The sequence below is a fragment of the Meriones unguiculatus genome (assembly GCF_030254825.1).
Source record: "Meriones unguiculatus strain TT.TT164.6M chromosome Y unlocalized genomic scaffold, Bangor_MerUng_6.1 ChrY_unordered_Scaffold_25, whole genome shotgun sequence".
Classification (NCBI taxonomy): domain Eukaryota; kingdom Metazoa; phylum Chordata; class Mammalia; order Rodentia; family Muridae; genus Meriones; species Meriones unguiculatus.
The window spans coordinates 1,544,590-1,572,525 of NW_026843710.1; the positions used below are offsets into that span (position 1 = coordinate 1,544,590).

At 36.6% G+C, this 27,936-nt stretch overlaps 1 non-coding gene across 1 annotated transcript; it reads left to right on the top strand.

The window, feature by feature from the left end:
- Nucleotides 1-13,431: 13,431 nt before the first annotated feature.
- On the top strand, nucleotides 13,432-13,538 carry LOC132651761 (U6 spliceosomal RNA). Its single transcript, XR_009589326.1, has one exon. It is a non-coding gene; the product is annotated as a U6 spliceosomal RNA (small nuclear RNA).
- Nucleotides 13,539-27,936: the final 14,398 nt, after the last annotated feature.

Sequence of the window (27,936 nt, forward strand, 5' to 3'; positions counted from 1 at the left end):
CACATCAATGATATCATTCACTATGAACAAGTAGGCTTCACCCCAGGTATGCAGGGGTAGTTCAATATATGGAAATCCATCAATATGATCCACCATATTAACAAATTGAAAGAAAAAAAAAACACATGATAATCACCCTAGATGCTGAAAAAGTATTTGTCAAAATGCAATATCTATTCATGTTTAAAGTATTGGAGAGATCAAGGATACAAGGCACATATCTAAACATAGTAAAGGCGATATACAGCAGGATAATAGCCAACATAAAACTGAATGGAGAGAAACTTTAAAGCAATCCCACTGAAATCAGAGACAAGACAAGGCTTTCCATTCTCTCCATATCTCTTCAACATAGTTCTGGAAGTTGTTGCTAGAGCAATAAGACAGTTGAAGGAGATCAAGGGGATACAAATTGGAAAGGAAGAATTCAAATTATCACTAATTATTACTATTTATCATATCACAGAAGATATGACACTATATGTGAGTGACCCCAAAAAGTCCACCAGTGAACTCCTACTGCTGATCAACACTTTCAGCAAAGTGGCTGGATACAAAATTAACAAAAAAAAAAAAAAAAAAATCATTAGCCCTCCTGTATACAAAAGACAAAAAGTCTGAGAAAGAAATAAGGGAAACATCACCCTTCAAAATAGCTACAAATGACATAAAGTACCTTGGTATAACCCTAACCAAGCAGGTCAAAGACTTGTATGAAAAAAAACTCAAGTCTCTGAAGAAAGAATTAAAAGAAGATATCAGAAGATGGAAGATCTCCAATGCTCATGGCATGGCAGGATTAACCTAGTAAAAATGGACATCTTACTAAAGACAATCTACATATTCAATGCAATTCCCATCAAACTATGAACACAATTCTTTACAGACCTGGAAAGAAAAATTCTCAACATCATATGGAATAACAAGAAACCCAGAATTGCTAAAACAATGCTCTAAAATAAAAGATCTTCTGGAGGTATCTCCATCCCTGATTTTAAGCTGTACTCTAGAGCAACAGTTATAAAATCTGCATGCCTCTGGCATAGAAACAGAATGGTGGATTAATGGAAATAAACAAAAAACCCAAAAATAAACCCACACACATATGGACACCTGAGTTTTGACAAAGATGCCAAACCCATACAATGGAAAAAAAATAGCATCTTCAACAAATGGTGCTGGTCTAAATGAATGTCTACATGTAGAAAAAGGTAGATAGATCTATACTTATCACCCTGCATAAAACTAAAGTCCAAGTGGATCAAAGATCTCAACATAAAACCAGACACATTATAAGGGTTAGAGGATAAAGTGGGGAAAACCCTAGAACTGATTGGTACAGGAGACAACTTCCTAAACAGAACACCAACCAAACAGGCTCTAAGGGCAACAATCAGTAAATGGGACCTCATGAAACTAAAAAGCTTCTGCAAAGCAAAGGACATCGTCATGAAAAAAATGAAATCTGCCTATAGATTGGGAAAGAAATATTTACCAACTCTATTTGACAAAGGGCTAATATCCAGTATATATACAAAACTTAAGAAGCTGAAAAGCAAAAAACCAAGTAATCCAATTAAAAAATGTGGTCTGGAAAGAACCCAGATGCCCCTAAACTGAAGAATGGATTCAGAAATTGTGGTACATCTACACAATGGAATATTACTCAGCAAAGAAAAATAAGGAAATCATGAATATTGCAGGTAAATGGTGGGATCTGGAAAGGATCATCCTGAGTGAGTTGTCCCAGAAGCAAAAAGACACACATGGTATATACTCACTCATATAGACATACAACATAGGACAAACCCACTAAAACCTGTGTGTCTAAAGAAACTAAGCAAGATAGAGGACCCTAACTAAAATGTCCAATCCCCATCTGGAAAGGCAAAGAGGATGGACATCAGAAGAAGAAGAAAACAGGAAACAACCTAGGAACCTACCACAGAGGGCCTCTGAAAGCCTTTGCCCTACAGACTATCAATGCAGATGCTGAGCCTGATGGGCAACTGTTGGGCAGAGTGAATGGAATTTTATGAAAGAACTGGGAAATAGTAAGAGCTGGAGAGGACAGGGTCTCCACAAGGAGAGCAACAGAACAAGAAAATTTGAACACAGGGATCTTCCCAGAGACTCATACTCCAACCAACGACTATTCATAGAGATGACCCAGAACCCCTGCACAGATGTAGCCCAGGGCAGTTCAGAGTCCAATTGGGTTACATAGTAATGTGAAGAGGGACTGCCTCTGACATAATCTGGTTGGCCTGCTTTTTGGTCACCTCCCCCTGGGTGGGAACAGCCTTACCAGGCCGTAGTAGAGGACAATGCAGCCACTTTTGATGTGAACTGATAGACTAAGATCAGAAAGGAGAGGAGAACCTCCCCTATCAGTGGACTTGGGGAGGGGCATGCATGCAGAAGGAGGAGGGAGGGTGGGATTGGGAGGGAAGAAGGGAGGGGCTTATGGGGGGATGCAGAATGAATAAAGTACAATTAATTAAAAATAAAAAAAATGTGGTATAGAGCTAAACAGAGAACTCTCTGTAGAGGAATATCAAATGGCAGAGAAACACTTAAAGAAATGCTCAATGTCGTTAGCCATTAGGGAAATGCTAATCAAATCAACACTGAAATGTCACCTTACACCCATCAGAATGGCCAAGATGAAAAACTCAAGTAGCAACACTTAGAGAGGTTTGGGAGAAAGGGGAATCCTCCTCCAGTGCTGGTGGGAATGTAAACTTGTACAACCAGTCTGGAAATCAATCTGGCACTTTCTCAGACAACTAGGAATAGCGTTTCCTCAAGTTCCTACCATACCACTCCTAGGCATATATCCAAAAGTGGCTCAAGTACACAATAAGAACATTTGCTCAACCATGTTTGTAGGAGCTTTATTTGTAATGGCCAGAAACTGGAAACAACCCAGTTGACCCTCAACTGAAAAATGGATGCAGAAATTGTGGTGCATCTACACAATGGAATATTACTCTGCAATAAAAAATAAGGAAATAATGAAATTTGCAGGTAAATGGTGGGACCTGGAAAGGATCATCCAGAGTGAGCTTTTCTGGAAGCAGAAAGACACAGTATATATTCACTCATATAGACATATAACATAGGATAAAACTAATTAAAATCTGTACATCTAAAGAAACTAATTAAGTGAGAAGACCCTGAATGAAATGCTCAATCTCCATCCTGAAAGGGAAAGAGGATGGGCATCAGAAGAAGAAGAAAACAGGAAACAACCTAGAAACTTGCCACAGAGAGCTTCTGAAAAGCTCTGCCCTGCAGACTATCAAAACAGATACTGAGACCTATGGCCAACTGTTGGGCAAAGTGCAAGGAATGTAAGAAGTGGGAAATAGTAAGATCTGGAGAGGAGAGGAACCCCACAAGGAGAGCAACAGAACCAGCAAATTTGAACATAGGGTTCTTCCCAGAGTCTCATACTCTAACCATGTACCAGACATGGAGATAAACTAGAACCCCTGCACAGACATGGCATTTTAGTGTCCAGGTGCATTACATAGTAATGGGAGGAGGGACTGCCTCTGACATAATCTGATTGGCTTGCTCTTTGATCACCTCCCCTAAGGGAGGAGCAGCACCTCCCCCCTAAGGGGGGAGCAGCCTTACTAGGCCACAGAAGATGACAATGCCACCACTCCTGATGTGATCTGAGAGACTAAGATCAGAAGGAAGAGAGCAGGTCTTCCCATACTTTCAGTGGACTTGGGGAGGCACAAGTGTGTAAAAGGGTGAAGGAGGATGGAACTGGGGGAAAGGAGGGAGGGGCTTAAGAGGGGTTACAAAGTAAATAAAGTGTAATTAATACAATAAAATAAAAATTCAAAAATAAAACAAGCAAAAAACCTGAATTCACCAGGGCAGCACCCTGACATCATCGCCAAGTAGAAGCCAGAGTCCTGAATAGATTTATACTTCATCACCTTTATCACAGTTTTTATTTAATTTTTTATTACAATTTGTTTACATTGTATCTCTGCTGCTTCCCCCTCCCTCTTCTCCTTCCAGTCCCACATACCCTGCTGCTTCTACCCGTAAGCACTCTCTATAGTTCGCTGATAGGGGACTACCGCCTCCCCCTTCTATCTGACCCTAGCTTATCAGGTCTCAACAAGGTTGGCTGCATTTTCTTCTGTAGCCTGATTCTCAGAGAATTGTTCTTGTGTTCTCAATTCCCTCTACTTATGACAGTCTTCCTGCCTCTTCTCCTGCAGGCTTACAAGAGCTCTGAGGGAATAGATAATTTTATTGGGAAATCCCATTTAGAGCTGGGAGTTTTAAGGTCTCTCTCTGCATAATATCGAACTGTGTGTCTCTGTTGAAATTCCATTTGATGCACAAGGATGCATCTCTGTGGATGCAACACATGACAACGACCTATCAGTTGAGGGCAGAGAGCAACATATTTTAATAATAACAGCCTGGATTGCTTTAAAATTTCTGAAGAACTGCCTGGCCCAAAAATAACTAACTGCCATGCAATCTCTCTATTGAAAGTCTTGTGTGGTTACAAATGATGGACAAATGGAACTTTACCCCCAAATATTAGGATACCTACTAATAATTTAATACATAACATTTTTTCTGCATTTTAGTTATTTCACCCAGAAGGGTTTTACCTGGTTCCATCCATTTGCCTGAAAATATCATGACTTCATTTTCTTAGCTGAATAATACTCCAATTTGAAAATATTCCACATTTTCCCCAAAGGAGGTTGTCAGTCCTATTCCTTAGAACTTGGAAGTAATTGGGTCTTTAAACATTGTATTGAATGACAACTTTCAGGATACCTATATTCTTTTTTTATGGGGGGGGGAAGGGATTTATTTGGTTTAATTTTTTATACAATTATTCTTCATCAAAGGAACTCAAACATGGCAGGAACCTGGACTTACGAGCTAATGAAGAGGTCAGATAGCCGTGTTGCTTACTGACTCACTTCTCAGGGATTACTCAGCCTGCTTATAGAACTCACAACGATCAGTCTAGTCCTGGCCTCATCCAAAATGGCCTGGACCCTAACATATCAAGAACTAAATAAGAAAATTCCTACGGGCTTTCTTTCTTTCATTTTTTTTTTCAATGCAATTTATTCAGGAAACTTGAACAATCATCTGACCCTGGGTAAAGCCAGCCCACTTTAAATAGCCTCTGGGTAGCCAACCTCAGCATGCCACATGTTCTTTTATCATAGAATTTCCTCCATCATCTTCTACTCCCAGGTGATTTGAATATTAATCGCTTATGAGAATTTCATAGAATATATATTACACTCATCCATTTTCCCAGCTTTTAATTCCTACCCATGTGTCACACTAAAATATTTTTTTTCTTTAAAATACAACAATTGAAGTAAGTGTACCCACTGGAACATGACCAGAGTCTCAGTGAAGAAAACTGAGTTCATTTTTCCATACACTGGCACCACCCACAAGAAGAAGCCTATAGTCCTGAAGTGTTCTCTTCTACATCACATTAATCACAATTTACTTATGTACTTATTTTTTACAATTTGTTCACTTTGAATCCACTCTACTGCACCCTCACTTTTCTCCTCCCAGTCCTATCCACCATACTTCTCCTACCCTTCAGCCCTTTCTCTAGTTAAGTGATAGGAGAGGTCCTCCTCCCACTTCAAACTGACCCTAGCTTATCAGCTCTCATCATGGCTGACTGCATCTTCCTCTGTGGTCTGACTCTCAAGGTTTTATTCTCCTTGTGTCCTCAATTCCTTCTACTTATGATACTCTTCTTCCATCTCTCCCGCAGGATCCCAAGAGTTTTGAGGGGAGGTAGAATTTCATAGTGTAAATCCATTTGGGCTGGGTGTGTTAAGATCTCTCTCTGCATAATATTGGACTGTGGATCTGTGTAGGCAATCCCTTTTGATGCAGAAGGAAGCATCTATGTGGATCCAAAAACATGGCACTGAGCTATCCTTGAGGGCAGAGAGCAACATATTTAAATAACAACAGCCTGGGTTGCTTGAAAATTTCCATAGGTTGACCTGGCCAAACAACTCAAGTACATGCCATCCAATCCCATTAATTGAAAACTGCTTTGGCCATAATAGATGGCCTATTGAACTTAATCCCCCACTATTAGGAGAGCTCCTAATAAGTGAATACATACAATATTTGTCCTTCTGCATTTTAGTTACTTCACTCAGGATGATTTTTCTTGATTCCATTCATTTGCCTGAAACTATCATGATGTCATTTTCTTAGCTGAATAATACTCCATTATGGAAATATTCCACAATTTCCCCTGAGGAGGTTATCAGTCCTATTATATAGTCCTTGGAAGTTGCTGGAACAAGTTTGTATTGACTGACAAACTTTCAGGATAACTATGTTCTTTTAGCCTAGACATTCCTCCATCTTCTACTTTTTGGTGAATTGAATTGCAATGTCTTCTTGAAAGTCATCTATTTACATGTATTATCTTGAGAAAGAAAATGTATGGAAAGCATAAGGCAGTATGGCCAGCATATTTAAGTTAATCCTGTTTACCTTTATCATCTGATCTAAACTTTATCCTATAAAACAGGATATTGTAATCTCAATTTTGGCAGATAGAGATCTCCAGCAGCTCTCTTATCACATAGGATAGGATCCCAATGACCCTCTCTCCTAATCCCAAAAGGAGAAGAACATTTATGGGCCTCTTTTTTGGGAACTGGATCATCCACCAGATTTTCTGGACCAGATTGGAAACTCTCCAAGTTTCACAGAGCTTTTGAGAAAGCCAAAACCAGAAACACAAACAAAGTCTGGCAGACAAAAACAAAAAACACAGACAAAAGCAAAAAACAACCATGGTACCTGCTTTTTAAATATTTAAATATTTTTTAAAAGCTGTTTTTGTAATATTAAAACAAAACACCCTCTTTAGAAGTGAAGTCATAAAACACATTTATAATTTTAAAATTCAAAACCAGACTTTAAAATTTACCAGTGCAATCAATCCAATTTTATTATTATTATTATTATTTATTACTGTTATTATTACTACTATTATTATTTTATTTTTAATTTCTTTAATTCCCTTAATAACTGAAATTGTTTCCTACATAATTAGACTTTTTCACAGAGAGTAATATCCTCCTGCAGTGGTCCCGAATCTCCTGTATATGTGGCTGGGAAAACACCTTGTCTTCCTCCCTGTGATAGGCGGACATCATGAGGCACGTTTTTTCTTAGGCCTGTGGAACTCCAAAAAACAGCCTTTTTCATGTTGCCCCTCGTTTTCAAGTTCCCTTATTCAGGCGCCAATTGACCTATCCTTCAGGCTAGTGGAAAATGATCCACCTGAAAGAGGGAGTGTAAATGGGAGATGAAGAATGGAGTCAAGACAGATTACTGATCAAGTCTCATTTTACTGAATGTCCAAAGAACACTTATAAAGCAAAGAGTAAAAGGAATTATTTTTTCACAGTGCCACCTGGCAGGACATCCAGAAATTCACTCAAGGTTACACGAAGTTTGTTGTCTGGTTCCAAAGGATGTAGGGAGCTTGCTATCTAATTCTCGGGCTCAGAACACCTGAGTGCAGAGACCACCAAGGAAAGTTTGAGACATATAACTGAGAAAAAAGCCACATCTGCCAAGGCCAGGAAGCAGAATTCCAAATACCAGACTCCTTCAGAAACCAGATAAATCCTGGGACTGGTTTGGCTGAAACAGAGAAAATCTGTAATTGTAAAAGGAGAAAAGAGGGTCAATAAACTATTTGAAAGCTAGTTCTGTTCCACACTAGTCTTGCCAAACCTCTATGAGCAGGGTTTTCTTGGTTGACTTGGCTGGATGGGCAGCTATGTCCTACTGAGTGGTCAGTGAGGAACCCTCCTGGTCCAGTGTCTACATTTAAATTGGGCCTTAAGAACAGTGAAATGGCTCTGTGTTATATGCCTAGAAAGCAAGAGCGGTTGTGTTTCCTGTTGCTGTCCTCCAGTCAAAACCTCTAAATGTAGTGTTAGTACCAGGACTCCTTACTTAGCAATGCCACCTGAGCTCATAAGGTGTGAGGTAGCTGGGAAAGGAATAGTTCATTGCTATGATTCTCTGCTACATAATGAGTTCCTGGAATGTGTGCCTTACAAGAAAAACTCTGCCCTACTTTAGGAGAAACTTTTTTTCCATGTTAATAGTCATTGTAAAAGTTGTCAACATATTATTTTTATTGGTTATGTGGGAATTTCATATAATGTACATTACACACCTTTTCCATTGCTCCCAGGTTCATATTCCTTCCCATGTGCCACTCTGAATTCTTTTCTTTAAAATACATCAATTGAAGTATCTTTTTTTCATCTAATCATTGGCACATGATCAGAGTCTTAGTCCTACCCACGCTCCTTCTACCCCTAAGTCCTTTCTCTACTTCCCTGATAGGATAGGTCCTCCTCCCCATTTTATATGACCTTAGCTTCTCAAGTCTCATCAAGGTTGTCTGAATCATCTTCCTCTGTGGCCTGATTCTCAGGGCATTGTTCTCCTTGTGTCCTCAATTTCCTCTACTTAGGACACTCTTCCTGCCTCCTCTCCTGCAGTCTTCCCAGAGCTCTGAGGGGAAGGAGAATTCCTTTGATAAATCCCATTTACAACTGGGTATTTTAAGGTCTCTCTCTACCTATTATAGTACTGTGGGTCTCAGTATGCAATCCAATTTGATGCAGAAGGAATCCTCTCTGTAGATTCAAGGTTATGACACTGATCTATCATGTGAGGGCAAAAAATAACATAACAAAAGCTTGGGTTGCTTGAAAAGTTCTATAGGATGTCCTGCCCCAACAACTCAATTAACTGACTCCCAACTCCCTATTGGAAGCCTGATTTGTTCACAACAGATGGTCTTTTGGATATTTTCCCAAAAAATTTTCCCACTTTTTTTTCCCAAACAGTTTTCTTAACTTTTTCCCACAGTGGTAGGAGAATGCCTAATTAGTGACTTGAAAATATATAAGTCTTTTTCCATTTTAGTTACTTTAACCAGGATGATTTTTCCTGTTCCAATCATTTGCCTGAAAATATCATTCTGTCATTTTTTAGCTGAATAATACTAGGTTATGGAAATATTCCACATTTTCCCCAAAGGAGATTATCAGTCCTGTTCTATAGTCCTTGGAAGTTGTTGCAACTTTAATCATTGTATTGAATGAAAAACTATCATGATGACTATGTTCTTTTAGCCTGGAATTCCCTCCATCTCCTTCCACTTCTTTGTGATTTAAGTTGCCAATACCCTTGAAGCTCATCTATTTACATGTTTAGTTCACAGTGTTGAAATGTATGGAAAGTATTAGGAGGTATGGCCTTGTTTGATAATATAATTTCTTTTGTTACCTTAATTTCTTTTGCAGCCATTTTGTCCTTTGTATACAGAAAGGATACTGTTTTATTTTGTTTTTTAGTTAATTTTGTAACCAGTCACTTTGACAAACCTGTTTATCAGCAAGCTGGAAGACTCCCCACGTAGAATTTTGAGAGTCACTGAGGCATACTATCATATCATCTGAAAATAGTGATACTTTGACTTCTTCATTTCTCATTTCTATCCTCTTGATCTCTGTCAATTGTCTTATTGTTCTAGCAAGGACTTCCAGAATTATCTTAAAGAGATATGGAGAGAGTGGGCAACCTTGCCTAGTCCTTGATTTCAGTTTGATTGCATTAAGATTCTCTCAGTTTAGTTTGATAATGGCTATAGGCTTTTTCTATATAGCCTTCAATATATTGAAATATGTGCCTTGTATCCCTAATCTCTCCAATACTTCAAATATGAATGGAAGTTAGATTTTTGTCAAATGCTATTTCAGCATCTAAGGAGAATATCATGAGTCTGTGTTTATTTTTTTTTCTTGCAGTTGGTTAATATGATGGATAACATTGATGGATTTCTTTATGTTGAACCACCCCTGCATACCTGGGATGATGCCTACTTGATCATACTGAATGATATTTTTGATGTGTTTTTGTATTTTGTCAAATACATAAAGTACTTAGCTTTGACCCTAAAAAAGCTAGTAAAAGACTTTTATGAAAAAAATGTCAAGACTCTAAACAATGAATTAGAAAAAGATATCAGGAGATGGAAAAATATCCCATGCTCATGGCTTGGTACGCTTAAAACTGTAAAAATGACCATCTTACCAAAAGAAATCTACAAAGTCAATGCAATTCCCATCAAATTACCAAAAGAATTCTTTACAAACCTGGAAAGAAAAATTTTCTACTTCAAATAGAATACCAAGAAACCCAGAAATGTTAAAACAATCCTCTACAATAAAATGTCTTCTGGAGGTATTTCAATCCCTGAACTTAGGGTGTATTATATGGCAACAATAATAAAATTTGCATGGTACTAAATAGAAACAGAATAGTGTTAAATGGAAACAAATAGAAAGAACTGAAAGAAACACACACTTCTGGACAACCTGCACTTTGACAAAGATGCCAAAACAATACAATGGAAAAAAAGATAGCATCTTCAACAAATAGTGCTTTTCTAACCGCATGTCTATGTGTATAAAAATACAAATAGATCCATACTTATCTGCCTGCATATAACTAAAGTTCAAGTGGATCAAAGACCTCAACATAAAACCAGAAACATTAAATCAGTTAGAAAAAAAAATGGGGCAGAGCCCTAATTGGCATGGGAGACAACTTCCTGAATAAAACACCAACAGCACAGGCTCTGAGAACAACAATCTATAAATGGGACTTTATGAAACCGAAAAGCTTCTCTAAAGTAAAGGATACTGTCATCAAAAGAAAACAAATGCCTACAGATTAGAAAAGACTTCACCAACCCTCTTTGTAACAGAGGGGACTAATATCTAATATATATATATAAAGAACAAGAGAAGTTGAAATGCAACAAATGATGCAATCTATTTGGGAACAGAGCTAAACGGAGAATTCTAGATAGAGGAATATCAAAAGGCAGAGAAACACTGAAAGATATGCAAAATGTCATTAGCAATCAGGGAAGTGCAAATCAAAACAACCCTGAGATTTTACCTTACACTGAACAAAATGGCCAAGATCAAAACTCAACTGACAACACATGCTGGAGAGATTGTGGAGAAAAGGAAACCTTCTTTCCTTGCTGGTGGGAATGTAAACTTCTATAACAAGTCTGGAAATCAATCTGGAGCTTTCTCAGACAACTGAGAATAGCGCATCCTCAAGATCCAGCTATACTACTCGTAGGCATATGTCCAAAGGAGGCTCTAGAAAAAAAAAAAAAAAAAAAACAAAAAAAAAAAACAAAAAAACATTTGCTTAACCATGTTTTTAGCAGTTTTATTTGTAATAGCAAGAACCATCAAGCTTCCTTTTAGTTGAGCATTCATTCCTTTATGTACAACTAAGGCATGAGCTACATTGGCTAAATGATTATTCAGGGTCTGAGCAGTCTGCCCAGTATGACTCATGGCTAATGCCCTGGTGGTAGCTCCAACAGCCATCAATGAGATGGTAGTAACAATGGTGGCTGTAGTTCCAAGATCCCTTTTCTGTCTGAAGAGAGTCATAGCGTGAGGGGCATCAATGGGAGCAGGTACCCAGTGAGGCATGCGAGTAACCAGGGCATACCTAAATTTACTAGCATTCCAGCACTGGGCAAAAAAGCAAGTATCATTACCACAATTACTTGGCTCTATCTGGCTAAAAATGAATAAAAATGGGGGATATAGACAAACAGGTGTGGGCTTATAGGAAATATTATGAGAAGCCTTAACCCCTAGTTGGAACATCCTGCGTCAGTTCTAGAACTAGCAGTGGTAGTGTCCGAGGTCTGAGTAGGTTCAGGAGACCATTGCCCCCAGGGGCGAGACGTGCTCCATGCCAATTGACTAACTCCATGTTTTCCTCCAATTTTGAAAGTCATTTAAGGTTCTTAAATTATTTTTTCCCTTTTTTCTTAAATTTTTCATCAATTACACTTTATTCATTCTGCATCCCCCCACAAGAACCTGGAATCAGATGACCCCCAACTGAAAAATGGAACAGAAATTATGACACATCTACACAATGGAATATTACTCACTTAAAAAAATAGATATCATGAAATATTAAATATTGGGAACAGGAAAGATTATCTTGAGTGAGTTGTCCCAGAAGCAGAAAGACATACACAGTATATACTCAGAAATATACACATATAATATAGAATATACATACTAAAATCTGTATACCTAAATAGACTAATCAAGAGGTGGGACTCTGGCTAAAATGCTCAATCCCCATCCCAAAAGACAAAAAGGATTGACATCAGAAGAAGGAGAAAACATGGAAAAGGTTACAAACCTGCCAATGAGGGCATCTGAAAGCCTCTGACTTGCAGACTATCAAAGCAGACACAAAGACTTATAGCCAACTATTTGTCAGAGAGCATGGAATCTAATGAAAGAAGTGGGAAGTAGCAAGATTTGGAGAGGCCAAGATCTCCAAAAGAAGAGCAATAGAACCAACAAAGCAAAGCACATGAGTCTTTCTTGAGTCTCATACTCTAACCAAGTACCACACCAGGATGTAACCTAGAACCCTACACAGACATAGCCCATGGAAGTTTGATGTCCAAGTGGGTTCTACAGTAATGGGAACAGGGACTGCCTCTGACATGAAGTGATTGACCTGCTCTTTCATCACCTTTTCCTCATGGTCGATCAGCCTTAAAAGGCCATGGAAGAACACAATGTAGGCACTTCAGATGAGATCTGATAGAGTAGGATCAGAAGCAAGGAGAGGAAGACCTCCCCTATGAGTGGACTTGGGTAGGGGCATATGTGGAGAAGGGAAGGAGACAAGAGGTATGGGTGGATAAAAGGTGAATAAAGTGTAATTAATTATAATTAAAATAAAAAGAAATATTTAAACAATGTAGTTCCTTTTGGATATTTATTATAGGAGAGTGTGCTTTGAGGTTGATATGCCAATGAAAATGACCAAACAAAATGGAGTTGCTGTCCCTCTGTCTCTGTCACTTTATATTTTTTTGTTTCTGAAGTCTCAGTCTCTATTTCAGAACATCTCTCTCTCTCTCTCTCTCTCTCTCTCTCTTTCTCTCTCTCTCTCTTTCAGTTTTCCTCTCTCTGCCTGCTGCATGTTGTTCAGTATGAAAAGCTCTCAGTTTTGGTGAAAGAATACAAGAAGATGATTGCTTACCAATGTGACATCATAGATAGTCACTGTAAAAATATAAGCAATGTCCCAATTAAATGCTTTTTTTTCAAAGGTTTTCCTTGGACAGGGAGCATTTTCATGAAAAAAAATTCATTAACTAGGACATATCTGACCTTTAACAAATAATAATTGATTCTGTGATAATGTGAATCTCACAAGTCAAGGACATGTGATTTATTAATGATCACTTGAAAGAAATATGTGGTGCTTGCTTCAGTATCATATATACTAAAATTGGAACAATACAGAGAAGATTAGCATGGATCCTGCAAAAAAGTGACACAAATTTTCATGGAGAGTTTCATGTATTTCTAGAAAAATTGTAGAAAACACAAATACAGGAAATTGTGGAGAGACAGAAATCAGGGAGGAAAAGAGGAAATACAGAGGTAAGCATAACCAATAGACTACAAGAAATGGAAGAGAGAATATCAGGTGTGGAAGATACCATGGAAGAAATTGATGTATCTGTCAAAGAAAAAGTTAAATATAAAAAATTCCTGACAGAGACCATTTGAAATATTCAAGACAACATAAAAATACAAAACCTAAGAAAAATAGGAATACAGGAAAAAGAAGATTCCCTCCTCTAAAGCCCAGAAAATATTTTCAAAAAAATCATTGAAGAAAATTTTCCCAACTTAAAGGAAAGGCCAATAAGTATACAAGAGGTTCACAGAACACCGAATAAATTAGTCCAAAAAAGAAAATCTTCCCATCACATAATAATCAAAACAGTAAGTATACAGAAAAAAGAAAAAAATACTAAAAGCTGCAAGGGAAAAAGGCCAAGTAACATATAATGGAAAACACATTAGAATCATGCCTGACTTCTCAACAGAGAGTATGAAAGCCAGAAGGGCCTGGACATATATCATGCAGAGCCTAAGAGAACACAGATGTCAGCCAAGTCAACTATATCCAGCAAAACTCTCACTCCTCATAGACAGATAAAAGAAGATATTCAATGACAAATACAAATTTCAGCAATACCTACACATAAATCGAGTGTTACAGAAGACACTAGAAGGAAAAATACAACCCAAGAAAACTAGGAACTTTCAAGAAAACACAGGAAAAAAATAACCTCACTACATTAAAACAGAAAGCAACCAAGCACACAACCTTATGACCACAGCCAACATCAAAATCAAAGGTTCTAACAGTCACTGGTCATTAGTCTCTCTCAACATCAGTAGACTCAATTGTCCAATAAAAAGACACAGACTAACAGAACAGATGCTCAAATAAGACCCAGCCATCTGTTGTGACCTATGTCACAAAGATAGGCATTAACTGATGGTACAGGGCTGGAAGATGACTTTCCAAGTAAATGGATGCAAGAAGCAAATAGGTGTAGCCATTCTAATATCTGATAAAATAGACTTTCATTCAAAATTAATTACAGGAGATGGGGAAGGACATTTCATACTCATCAAGGGAAAATTACATCAGGAAGACATCACAATTCTAAACATGAATGCCACACATACAAGGGCACCCACATTGATAAAACTTAAACCACACATAGATCCCCACACATTAATAGCGGGAGACTTCAACACCCCACTCTCAACAAAGGACAGGTCAAAAAAAAAAAAAAAACAGAAATTAAACAAAGAAACAATGTCTCTGACATAGGTCATGAATCAAATGGACCTAACAGACATTTACAGAATTTTATAACCAAACACAGAACAATTTACCTTCTTCTCAGCAACTCATGGAACCTACTCCAAAATAGATGATGTTGGTTACAAAGTGAGCCTCAACAGATACAAGAAGTTTGAAATAAGCACTTGTATCCTATCTGATCATCATGGAATATAGCTGGAGTTTAACAACAACAAAAATAGCAAAAAGCTATGTACACAATGGAAAATGAACAACTTGCTACTAAATGACCCCTAGGTCAGGGAAGAAATAAAGAGAGAAATTAAAGTCTTCTTAGAATTCAATGAAAATGAAGGCACAACATACCCAAACTTATGGGACACAATGAAAGGAAAGCATTGTTAAGAGGAAAGTTCATAGGACTAAGTGCCTTCAAGAAGAAATTCAAGACATCTCATTCAAGCAACTTAATGGCTCACCTAAAAACCCTAGGAAAAAAAAGAAGCAGACACACCAAAAAGGAGTAGGCAGCTGGAAATAATCAAACTCACGGGTGATATCAATACATTAGAAACAAATGAAACAGTTCAAAGAATCAATAAAACCAAGAGCTGGTTCTTTGAGATAATCAACAAGATAGACAAACCCTTAGCCAAGATAACTGAAAGGCAGAGAGACACCATCCAAATCAATAAAATCAGACACGAAAAGCGGGATATAACTACACAGATACTGAGGAAATCCAAACAATCATTAGGACTTGCTTCAAAAGTCTATATGCCACAAAATGTGAAAATCTAAATGAAATGGACAATATTTCTTGATCAATTCTATTTACCAAAGCTAATCAGGACCAGGTAAATGAATTAGTTAGTCCTAAGGAATTAGTTAGTTAACCCCTAAGGAAATTGAAGTGGTCATGGGAAGTCTTTGATCCAAAAAAAGCCTAGGACCAAATGTTTTCAACTCAGAATTCTACCAGACTTTCAAAGAAAAACTAACTCCAATTCTCTTCAAACTATTCCACAAAATAGAAAAAGAAGGAACACTACCAAACTCATTCTATGGACCAACAGTGACCTTGGAACCTAAACTTCACAAGGACCCAATAAAGAAAGAGAATTTCATGCCAATCTCCCTTAATCACATTGATGCAAAAATACTCAACAAAATACTTGCAATCTGAATACAAGAACACATCAAAGATATCATCCACTATGACCAAGTAGGCTTCATCCCAGGTAAATACGGAAATCCATCAAGGTGATCCACCATATTAACAAACTGAAAGAAAAAAAAAAAAAACAATGATAATCTCCTTAGATGATGAAAAAGCATTTGACAAAATCCAACATCCATTCATGTTTAAAGTATTGGCGAGATCAGGGTACAAGGTACATATTAATATGTAGTGAAGGCAATACAGCAAGACTATTGCCAACATCAAACTACTGAGAGAAACTTAAACCATTCCCACTGAAATCAGGGACAAGGCAAGGCTGCCTATTTTCTCCATGTTTCTTCAACATGGTTCTGGAAGTCCTTTCTTTAGCAATAAAACAATTGAAGGAGATCAAGGGGATATAAATCATAAAGGAAGAAGTCACAGTATCACTATTTGCAGATTATATGATAGTATACCTGATTGACCCCAAAAACTCTACCAGGGACTTCTACAGCTGATAACTCCTTCAGCAAAATGGCCAGATACAAAATTTACTAAAAAAAAAAAAAAATCAGTAGCCATTCTGTATAAAAAGTATAAAATGGATTAGAAAGAAATTTGGGAAACAACACTCTTCACAAAAGCCACAAAAATCATAAAGTACCTTGCTTCATCCCTAACCAAGCAATTCAAAGACTTGTATGTAAAAAATTTAAAAACTCTGAACAAAGAATTAGAAGAAGATATCAGGAGATGGAAAGAAAACCCATGCTCATGCCTTGGCAGAAATAACAGTAAAAATGACCATCTTAGCAAAACCAATCTACAAATTCAATGCATTTCCCATCAATTTACCAATTATTTACCAATAAATTACAATTATTTACAGAAGATTTGAAAGAAAAATTCTCAACCTCAAATGGTAAATCTTGAAACCCAGAATGACTAAAACAATGATCAATAATAAAAGATCTTCTGGAAGTATCTCCATTCCTGATCTCAAGCTGTACTATAGAGCTACAGTAACAAAAACTGCATGGTACTGGCATAGAAACAGAATGGTGGATCAATGGAACCAAATAGAAGGCCCAGCAATAAACCCACACACATATAAACACCTGAGTTTTGACAAAGATGCCAAAACCATACAATGAAAAAAAAGATAACATCTTCAACAAATGGTGCTGGTCTAATTATATGACTATATGTAGAAAAAGGCAAACAGAACTTTAATTATCACTCTGAACAAAACTGAAGTCCATGTGTATCAAAGACCTCAACATAAAACCAGACACATTATAAGGGTTAGAAGATAAAGTGTAGAAAAGCCTTGAACTAATTGGCACAGGAGACAACTTCCTAAACAAACACTGACAGCACAGGCTCTAAGAGCAACAATCAGTAAATGGGACCTCATGAAACTGAAAATCTTCTGTAAAGCAAAGGTCACTGTCATCAAAACAAAGCAGAAGCCTACAGATTGGGAAAGAATCTTCAACAACTCTCTTCATGACAGAGAGCTAATATCCAGTATATATAAAGAATGAAAGAAGTTGAAAAGCAACAAATCAAGTAATCCAATTAAAAAATGGGGAACAGATATAAACAGAATTCTCGATAGAGGAATATCAAAGGGCAGACAAACACTTAAACAAATGTTCAACATGTTTTGCAATTAAGGAAATGCTAATCAAAAAGAGCCTGAGATTTCACCTTACACCCATCATAATGCCCAAGGTCAAAAAATCAAGTGACAACACATGGTGGAAAGGTTGTGGAGAAAGGGGAACAATCCTCCACTGTTGCTAGGAATATTAACTTGTACAACCATTCTGGAAATCACTATGGTGTTTTAACAGACAATTAGGAATAGAACTTCCTCAGGATCCAGATATACCACACCTAGGCATATATTTGAAAGAGACTCAACTACACAAGAAAAGTTGTTCTTAGAATGTCCTTTTGAAATGTATACACCTTAGATTTATATGTATAAATGTATACCACCCCTGTTGATTCAACTGCTGATTTACACGCGCACACACAAACACACACTGGTTTCAATCTGCATATTGCATTGTGATACCCATTCTAAGCATCCTATCTCAACGTGGTGTAAACTTCCAAATAAAGCAACTAGACACAATGTTGAGTTGGGAGTAGAAAAGGACAGGAAAGAGGGGAGGAGCTAGAGAGCAGGAAATGAGTGGGAGAAGAATGGGCAAGAGGAGAGCTGAGAGACAGAGTTGGAGGAGAGATATTGGAGTATATGGAGCATGAACCAGACATAAGATTTCATAAAAACCAAGTATAATATGGGAAATCTAAATGTTAGGAAACTATGAGGGCTGGAGGTTTTGGATGGAGTAACTATAGTCCAGCATTGGTGTTCTATGTTAACTAAATAAACCCAGGCTCTGTGTGGTGATTTGGGTATACAGCTGTTTAGGAATAACAGCAGCATTAATAAATCAATAGTAAATATTAATCTCTGGCTACAACAAATGGTGCCCAACTAATGTACGTATCCACACCCTTTAAATCATACTTCACTTAATTTGGAGTGGGAATAAGCTCCTGGTGATAAAACCCAAAATTAAAACCTAAAAACTCCCAGATCAATTACTGTCTCTTTAAGACAGACTCTTAAACAGGCCTTGGATCAAAAGCAAGCCTACTGTGGGCAGACCTCAGACTTAACATAACAAAACTGGCTGCCACTGCAGTCTAACAGGATGGAGGAAAAAAAATAAAACTGACTCTTGGAGCTTGGCTGATAATCTATTCTATGGTTTTAGGACTGAAATAATGGAAAGTCTAGAAATCATGACTATGCTTGCATTCATAGTCCTCAATTTAACTTTAATCATTGCATTAGCCTTTTATGTCCTCTCAAAGGCAAAGGCTTTAGAAAATATACTAGAAAAATGTAAAAGAAAATATGAAGGTTGGAAACAGGACATAAAATAGGAGATAAAAAAAACTTACAGAATGGAATAAACAACTGGAAGACAGAGCAGAGGTTTTAGAAAAGATACCGGAACAGCACAAAAAACAACTAGAACAATATAAAGAAAAAAAATAAAAGTTGGAAGAGAGGCATAAAACAAGAGATTCAAAAACTTATTTCATAAAACAAACAACAGGGAGATGGGTATGAAATATCGGTGCAGACTTTAAGGGAATAGTTTAGAATTCTAAATAAAGAAAATACTCACGTAGAGGCAAAAGACAAAAATAAAGAAAGCCAACGAAATTTGGGTAGAAAACAAACATTGGATTATCCAGTCAGTATATTCAGAGACTACCAGATGATGTTCATCCACTAAATTATCATGAAGCTGAATGGTGCCCTGTGGAAGTGCTAAATCTGAGGAAATTTAAAGAAAGTGTCACTACTTTTGGAATGCATTCACCACTGTAAAACAAATGCGGATTCTCTGTCAATCAAAAGTAGAGTAATCCTTAAGGACTGGGAGGATATGGCAAAGGCAGTATTTGATGGAGAGAAGAAGGAAGAGAGATAGCTCACAAACATAGAGCCAGAGGTGTTGGTGTTTCTAAGGAATAGCTGCTTGGTGATGGGCAGTATGCTGACACAGAGATACAAGCTGTATATAATGAAGAAACATTACCGTTATGTCACCTAACAGCCTTAAATGCTTGGAACAAGGTTGAGGAATCAGGAAAAAAGCTTGAGCCATTCTCCCAGGACATACAAGGTCCAACTGAAACATTTACTAACTTTTTGCAAAGATTGACTTCAGCTCTGGATAGAAGTATATCAGATCCAGTAGCTAAAACTAAAAAAGCACTAATAGCTTTTAGTGCTTTAGCTAAACAAATCTAGCTTTTGAAAATGCTAATAATTAATGCAAAGAGGCAATAAGGCCATTAAGAGCAAGATCTACTCCAATAGATGAATGGATTAGAAACATGATTGACATCAGACTTCATTCACCCAATTTGACCTTGATAGGAGAAGATTTCCCAAAAGACCTTGGGAAATGTTGTAATTGTGAATGGTGAGATTACTACAAAAGGAATTACCAGGAAAACCAAAATGATTCAAGAAGGGAGCATATGCTTCCTAGAATAAGTGGAAGATGTGGTAAGGGTTGACATTGGATTAGTGAATGTAGAGCAGTCACAGATAAATTGGGTAATCCTTTATCAAAAAAAAAAGAATGCCTGAGGGAGCCTCTTGCAGGCCCCAAAACAGGACAGGGATACTCCTCCACAAGAAAATTACACACCACTGCTCTGAGAATAAACATTAAAATCTTGGACAGTGAGGCCAAAGAAGATTCTATAGATAAATCAAAAAAACCAGGAAGAGAACAATAAATAAATATATTGGCAAAACTCTATAAATGATCAAAGGCCACTATTAAAATAATTTTAATAGTAATGAAATTGAAGGCATGGTAGATATGGGGGCTAATGTCACAATCATGACTCCTAAATCTTGACCCCCAAATTGGGCACTTCAAGAGGTGGATTGAATACATTATCTAATGTGAAACAAAGTGTTAGATGGCTTAAAGGTACAGGACCAGAAGGTCAAATAGGACAACTAAGGTCATATGTGGCTGAGATAGCCATAAGCTTATGGGAAAGAGATCAGTTACAACAATGGAAGACCCAGATTAACATCCCCCCAACTTCTGAGACAAGCCAAAAAACAGGTAATACTCCTGATAAAGAAGCTAAAATTATTAAAAACTTTCATCAAAGACAGTTTCAGACTGCCCAGGCTGCCCGTAAACAAAATAAAAATGAGGCTGTCTTTTCAACTTCATGTTGGGAAGCCACTGCTAATAAAATTCTCACAGCCTTACCATTAAGCTGTTTGGCAAACCAACCCATTTAGATTGAACAATGGTCTATGAGTAAAGAAAAATTACTAAAAGTACTAGAACAGCTCTTCCTGGAACAGGTGGAGACTCAACATATAGAGGAGTCCAACAGCCCTTGGAATTCTCTAGTATTTGTCATCAAAAAGAAATCTTTCAAATGGAGGATGTTAACAGATCTAAGAGCAATTAACAAAATTATTTAGCCAATGGGATCGTTACAATCCAAAATCCCATTGCCTTCCTTGTTACATAGAATGGACTATTATAGTGATTGATTTAAGGGATTGTTTTTTCACAATTCCTTTACATGAACATGATAGGGAAAGGTTTGCTTTCTCAGTACCCACTTTGAATAGAAGTTGTCCAATAAAGAGATATCACTTAAGGTTCTTACCACAAGGGATGTTAAACGCTCCTACTTTGTGCCAATATTTTGTACAAAAAAACATTGGACATAATTTGTAAGCCATTTCTTCAATCCATAATTTACCACTATATGGATGATATCTTACTAGCTGATTCAGATATGAAAACCTTAGAAAATATTTTAATGAAATAAATTGAACTTTGCCTTGTTGGGAATACAGATTTCTCCTGAAATAATACAAGAGGAGATTCTATTAATTATCTAGGATACTAAATAGGTCTACAGATAATTCAACCACAAAAAAGTACAAATTAGAAAAAAAAAGTTAAGAACTCTTAATGATTTTCAAAAATTGCTGGGAGATATTAACTGGCTACGGCCTACCCTTTGTTTAGATACTCAAGAGCTAAGTAACTTATTTCAAATCTTACAGGGTGATAAGGACTTAAATAGTCCAAGAACATTATCACCTGAAGCTGAAAAAGAACTGGATCTGGTAAAAAGAAAATTAGAAGATGCATGTGTAGACTGTATTGATCCAAAGAGGGCCTGTATTTTGATTATTTTGCCCTCCACTCATTCTCCCACAGGAATTCTTATGCAGAGGGAGGACTATATTTTAGAATGGATATTTTTGGCACACAAACAAAATAAAAAAATGAAAAACCTATATAGAAAAGGTTTCTGAATTGATCCTAAATAGAATAAAAAGACTTGTCAACCGGCTGGAATAGATACACCTGAAACTGTGGTGCCCTTTACCAAGGCTGAAATTGTGTCATTATGAGCATACAACAAATATTGGCAAAGAGCTTGTGAATTTTGGGGGATGTCAACAATAGATGCCCCAAAAGCATCTATTGTTGATATATATATATATATATATATATATATATATATATATATATATATATATATATATATATTGTTGATATATAACTAATTGGATTCTCCCTCATATACTAAAAGGAACTCCAATTTCTGGAGCTCCCACATTTCATATGGATGCCACTAAATGAAAAAGGGCAGGTTATAAGTCAGAAAATCTGAGTAAAGTGGTGGACAGTCCTTATGATTAAGTTCAAAAATCAAAGTTATATGCAATTCTCTTGCTGTTATCAGATTTTCAGGAATCTCTTAATATAGTCACTGACTCTCATTATGCACAAAGAGTTGTTCTGCATATAGAAACTGCTGATATAATTCGGGATAATTCAGACAACTTCACTGCTCCTTCAATTACCACAAGTAATGAAAAATAGAAATAATTTGTTGTATATAACACATGTCAGATCTCATACAGGTTTACCTGGTCCTCTAGCAGAAGGCAATGAGAAAATTGATCAACTATTGAGAGGAAGAATGTTAGAGGCCTCAGAATTTCATAAAATCCACCATGTTGACAGCAAAGGTTTAAAAAGAGAGTTTTCTATCACTTTGCAACAAGCCAAAGAAATTGTGAGAAAATGCCCCACTTGTTTTTCACATAGCCAAACTTTACTACCTGCAGGAAGTAACCCTAAAAGTAACCAAAGAAATGAAATTTGGCAAATGGACGTGCTTTATTTTACAGTTTGGTAAGTTGAATATAGTATGGTGCACATATTTAGGGTTTCATATTCAGTGATTCAATGAGCAACAGCCTTAATCTCTGAAAAGGCTGATTCAGTTATTATGCATTTATTAGAAGTGATGGCGATTATGGGCATACGTGAACAAATTAAGACTGATAATGCTACAGCATATGTCTCTAAAAAAATGGAAGGATTTTTTACATATTATAAGATAAAACATGTAACAGGAATACCTAACAATCCTACGGGTCAAGCAGTCACTGAAAGTTCCAACCGTACTTTAAGGGACATGCTTAACAAACAGAGATGGTTATTAAAAGCCTGCAGAGATAGATTATATAATGCTTTATTGACCTTAAATTTCTTAAATGTTAATGAACAGCAAACAACAGCTATGGAGAGAAACTGGGTTATAAAAATAACTGCTGAGTTTTTTCAGCCTATATATTTTAAAGGTACCCTAACGTCACAAGGGAGAGTGGAGAATGTGTTATGCTGGGGAAGAGGTTTTGCTTATGTTCATTCAGGAGAAGAGTAATTATGGGATCCTTCAAAACTAATAAAATCAAAAATGACAGAAAGGACCACCAGAAGAACTTAGCCACTCAAAAGAAGAGAGAAATTAAGCTCAAACAGGACAGGTAACATAAGTTGATAATCCCTTTACCAGGAAATACCTCTAAAACTGATTGAGACATAAAAAAAAGAAAGTCTCCAGCCAGAACTCCATCAATACTGGCCAAGAAATTCTTGGCTATAATATCCTCAAAATGGATTATGCTAATCTTTAAATTGCATAGATAAAATTGGCTTACAGTTTAGTTTCATCATGCACATCTCTTACATTCATAGTTTTAGAACTGTATAATGCTTGTGTGAAGTTATATGCTTGCAGAACAAAAGAACTAGACAACAGAGATGCTGGATCAAACCTGACAGAATCATTCTTCAGCATGCTGAGACATTGACACGTTTGTTCCATCATCTTGCATGTTCTAGCATTCTGCTTGTTCCAACTTAAACTTTTTGAATTGCTGTTTTCTCTTCAAAGCCTGCTCCCAAAGAACTTTGAAGAAAGCTACTAATCTTTATTAGTTCAGGATTTTACACTGTTCCAAAGAGGACTTTTATTAAGCCTGATATTTCTCAACACTCAAAGACTGGACCAGAAACGTTATTGTTTGCTTAACCATTTTTATTTGGGCCCCATACAGGATTTCTACATGTCCAAAATGTCAGCAAGAAGAAATCCAAGAGAATGGTGTCCAATATTCCTTAAAGGGGGTTGGGTATGTTTTTGGTTGTTTGCTATGGCTATGAAATTTTATTGTCATTGGCAGATGTTTATTATTAATGGTCTTATTCAAAGAAAGCAAGGAATATAGAGGGGTATCTTATAAGAATAGAAAAAAAAGGTAGATTATTGAATCTACTCAACTTAGGGTTTTATTTGGTATTCCCAGATAAGGTTAATTTTAACTCTGGTATAGGATTTTGCATATTGATGTAAAAATAAGTCTATTTTTAATACATTGGTATAAGCTTTACTAAATTGATAGAAAATAAAGGTTAATTCCAATAATTTTAAACAGCTATTAAAAACAGGTTAAGGTATTAGGCAATGTAATTTATTTGCTAGTTATTGAACTCATAGTGATGTCAGACAATAGTCTAATTTATCACAGGAGTATACAACCTACATTTAACAGATAGATATGATTTGTAGCCAGATGGATTACATAAAATTAGGTAGTCTTCAAAAACTTCAGAAACCTACAGATTAAGGCATTTAAAATGTTATTATTTTAAAGGTTCTTTGACAATGAGACAAGTCATTTCCTGGCAGCACCCCACCTACCTGAAACAAGATAATGAGCATCAAAGAACCTCCAGATGAAGATGGCTTCAAATGTGGCAAACAAGCCACTCAGCTAAAGAAAATACCCTTGCTTCCCAACAGACAACTTCTGACAAAAATGGGCAAACTTAAATGTAGGATAAGTCAACTGCCGAACTCTGCCAAGAAAGGGCAAGCAAGTCTAAATAGTCGCTGCTTCACATATGTATCTGTCAAATATTCTGAGCCAAAAGGCTGAAGATGATGCTCCAATGTTACAGAGAATTATGGGTGACTGTACAGGCAGCAAACTCTATCTTTCAATTTTTTATCTTTTGGAAGCTGCTAACATGAACTTTCTATTTACACTAATAACTAATTATATTCCTTCTCAAGTCTCTGATGGGATTGAAGACCAAATAGGTACAGTGCCACAATTAAGGTTGACTTGTTTAGAAGTTAAGAAATCTTTTTATATAGGTAATATTAATGAGTATAAAAGTTGATTTGGGTATAGAAATTTCAATTTATAAAGATATATAGGATAATCAAATACTTTTTCCTAAGTTGCTAAATATACATGGACAGGACATTGCACATGTAAATTTTACCTAACAATTTTCATAATTTCATAATTATTATTGTATTGAAAGCAAAGAATCCTTTTATTGGATTTAAAGGTGGAAATGTTGGTATAATGCTCTTTTGAAATGTATATACCTTACCTGTGCTGATATAAATGCTGATTTCTCTTCCCCCTCCCCACTCTCTGGTTTCAATATGGGTATTGCATTGTGATACCCATTCTAAGCATCCTATCTCAATTTGGTGTAAACTTCCAAATAAAGCAACTAGACACAATGTTGAGTTGGGAGTAGCCAAAGGACAGGAAAGAGGGAAGGGGCTAGAGGACAGGAAATGAGTGGTAGAAGAAGTGGCCAGAGTATAGCTGGGAGACAGAGCTGGAGGAGAGATATTGGAGAACATGGAGCATGAACCAGACATATGATTTCACAAAAACCAAGTATAATGTGGGAAATGTAAATGTTAGGAAACTATGAGGGCATGAAGGTTTTTGATGGAGTAACTACTGCCCAGCATTGTGTTCTAGAATAACTAAATAAATGCATTTTCTGTGTGGTGATTTGGGTATACAGATGTTTAGGAATAACAGCAGCATTACCAGAAGATAAATCAATAATAAATATTAATCTCTGATTACAACAAAAGATAATTGCTCAACATGATGGTAGCAGCTTCATTTGTAAAAGTCAGAAACTGGAAACAACCCAGATGCCCCTCAAATAAAGAATGGATACAGAAGTTGTAATGCATCTACACAATAAAATATTACTCAACAATAAAAAATGGGATATCATGATATTTACAGGGAAATTGTGGAAACTGGAAATTATCATCCTGAGTGAGCTATCCCAGAAGCAGAAAGACACACACAGTATACACTCACTCTTATATATATGTAATATTAAATATAATACTATAATATAATATATAATAAATAAATATAATAAACCTACTAAAATATCTAGAACTAAAGAATCTAATCAAGATGGATGACTCTGGCTAAAAGGCTCAATCGCCATCCTGAAAGACAAAGAGGATGTACATCAGAAGAATGAGAAAACAGGGAACAAGTTAGGAGCCTTCTATAGAGGGCCTCTGAATGTCTCTGCCCTGCAGACTATCAAAACAGATGCTGAGACTTGTTGCCAACTGTTAGGCAGAGTGCATGGAATCTAATGAAAGAAGTGGGGAAAAGGATGATATGGAGAAGACAGAATCTCCACAAGAAGACAAACAGAACCAAAAACTTTGAGATCCATACTCCAATCAAGTACAATACATGGAGATAAACTAGAACCCCTTCGTAGATGTAGCACATGGCAGTTCAGTGGCCAAGTGGGTTCCATAGTAATGGAAACAGGGACTGCCTCTGACATAATGTGATTAGGGAGATCTTTGGTCAGCTACTCCTGAGAGGGGAGCAATCATACAAGGCCACAAAAGATAACAATGCAGCCACGCCAGTTGACATCTGATAGAAGGAATTAGAGGAAGACCTTTATCTGTGGACTTGAGGGACATGCATGGAGATGGGAGAGGGAAGATGGAATTGGGAGGTATTTAGGGGAGGAGACAAAGTGAATAAAGTGTATTTAATAAAATTTAAAATAAAAAAGTAATATGTGTCACTCGTCCTGAGCTAAGTGTCTTGGACACAGAAACTGTCATCTATGGGTTTGTGTTTTGAGCTGACCAGATTGAGGGATGTAGAGTTGCTCAGCCTTTCTTTCAAGCATGCTGTCTTCTTGGGCCTTGAATAACTGGCTTCTGAAACTCTTACAGTCTTCACCTATTTCATGACATCATTCTGCCTTTCAACCAATTAGCACCTGAGAGAATCTTAAGATTTCCATGGAGATGACTTAACAAACTTTCCTCATTTTCCAATATTTTTGATCCTGTGCACGTGACTTTTTCTTGTGAAACACAACAAGAATTTTTCTCATCTCTCTATCCAGATGCTACATCTTTACTCTAGTTTATCAGTGACAATTTCAGGTAGGAAATGAAACTTTTATGTTTCATTAATATTTTCATGTTTAATTAATGATTTAATATTTAGTTGGAAAGCCTCTATGAGGATTCAGGACTGAGAATTTTGCTGGGAATAGTAGCCTGGGATGACATCTGTGTTCTCGTATGGAAGCCTTTCTGGCTTTCAAAGTCTCTGTTGAGAAGTCAGGTGTGATTCTGATGGGTTTGACATTATCTGTTAATTGGGCTTTTTCCCTTGCAGCTTTTAGTATTTTTTTTTTGTTCTATATACTTACATTTTTTTTATTATTATGTGGCAGGAAGATTTTCTTTTCTGGACTAATTTATTGGGCGTTCTGTAGGTCTCCTGTATTCTTATTGGCCTCTCCTTAACTTCTGTGTAATTTTCTTCAATTATTTTGTTGAAAAAACTCTCCGGGTCTTGGAGGAGGGAATCTTCTTTTTCCTCTATTCCTATTATTCTTAGGTTCTGCCTTTTTATGTTGTCTTGAATTTCTTGGATGGTCTGTGTCAGGAAATTTTTAGACTTAACATTTTCTTTGAGATATACATTGATTTATTCCATTGTATCTTCAACATCTGAGATTCTTTCTTTCATCTCTTGAGTTCTATTGTCTATGCTTCACTCTGTAGTTCTTTTTTTCTTCCCTAAGTTCTTTCTCTCCACAATTTCCTGTATTTGTGTTTTCTTTAATTTCTCAAAAAATAAAAAT